Source organism: Austrofundulus limnaeus, unplaced genomic scaffold (assembly GCF_001266775.1).
Source record: "Austrofundulus limnaeus strain Quisiro unplaced genomic scaffold, Austrofundulus_limnaeus-1.0 Scaffold418, whole genome shotgun sequence".
In the NCBI taxonomy this organism is placed as follows: domain Eukaryota; kingdom Metazoa; phylum Chordata; class Actinopteri; order Cyprinodontiformes; family Rivulidae; genus Austrofundulus; species Austrofundulus limnaeus.
The window spans coordinates 433,726-435,497 of NW_013952820.1; positions in this window are offsets into that span (position 1 = coordinate 433,726).

Sequence of the window (1,772 nt, forward strand, 5' to 3'; positions counted from 1 at the left end):
GTGTTAAATCAGTGAATGAGAGAACAAACAGCAATATATATACTGTATATACATAAACATGTATACATACAGGACAAATTATGGTATTATTGCTGTATAAATAAAGACAATTTAAGATAATATAAAAAGTATTTCATCATAAAAGCTCTTATTTTTTAATGTATATAGTGTTAAATCAGTGAATGAGAGAACAAACAGCAAAATGTAAACAAAAATTTCGTCTTCATATGTATGTGCGAGGGTACATAGAAAGATACAGCAGACTTGTCAAAAAATGTTTATTTATTTACAAAAATAAAAAAATGCAGTTTGGGCCAATAAAAGAGGAAATATAACAAAATCACCAACTAAGGTACCAATTTATAAACTGAAACATTAACCAATTAACTGATAAAACTTATCAAGGTAATAATGTATTTCATTGTAATCTAAGAAAATAAATATTTACAACCTCAAAATACTAAACAATTGGAAAACATCAAAAATTGAATTGTCCCTCTGCTGACATGCAACATGGCATCACAGCTGTGACTTCTTGTTGCAGAAGGGCTGTTTACACTGAGGGGCAGGACAACTTTAGCTGCCTCTCCAAAGGAACTGACAACTCATGGAAACAAAAAGTTTAAATATTGCAAATGATAAAATAAACTATTACAAAATGTTAACTATATGTGTGCATGCTAAATAATTACCCTAATATGAAAKGATGCAAAATTGTTTGATTAAACTACATAAGTACTTAAATGCTAAATTATTTAACTTAGATTAATGAAATATGTATATTTACAAAAACCAAACCCATTAGGTACCAAACAGATACTAAAATAGTGAAACAACCTTTAGTTACTGTGTGGCTGCAGGTGCTGCAGTAAACTAAAGCATTAATTACATTTTAACATCACCTCCAATCCTGACAATATGAGCCGTCCTGTCAGTTTTTTGTCTTGAAGTGCTCTCTTCAGAGTTTGAATGAGCAACAAAACCCTCTATTCTGATTAGAACTTCTCAAGTCAGTGTCACTAGGAGGCCTATGTTATGAAAAAAACCCAGGAAGAGATAAAGAGAACCTTTCCTGCTGTAATCATTTTGTTGATTGCCAAATAACATTAGCTACAATGAAAAATATTATAAATGTTAAATAACCAAAACTATTATTCAGTCTTACTTATAAAAAGGTGTGATCTGCTTTCAAAATTTAGTAGATTAATGCACCAAATAAGGGCATAGTCTCTTGCTCCAGTGCTGCCTAGAGTGAAGAGACCCCCATCCAATATGGCGGCGCCACGCGATGCGATTCTGCCCTCCATCAGGTTTCTAGTTATTTATATAATATCTATGGTAGGCTGATGACATACTGTATGTACACACCAGAAGCATCTTACAAAAATACAACAGTAGGTGGCATTGTTGGAACATGTTTCGAGTAAGAGCGTCAATTACAGTAATGTTTAACAAAACTAAACCAGAGCCCAGCTCCTCACCTGCAGCAGGTGAGGAGTCCACCCATTTCTTCACAGGGCAGAAGTTAGTTCTGCTGTTTTTACAGCAGCCATGGAGAACAGAGGGGCCTGAATTAATTCTATTTTTATTTTTGATGGCAACGTTCTAGCAATATTGCCAAAGAAAGTTGTAGTTCATGTAAATAATTTCACCATGGACTACTGTGGAAACTACTGAGCAGGATTAACCCAAGGACTTTCAGCTGAAATGAAACTATTGTTCCTATTGTTTCTCACAAATCTGCAGATGATGGTGGTAAGTGATGTTTTGTG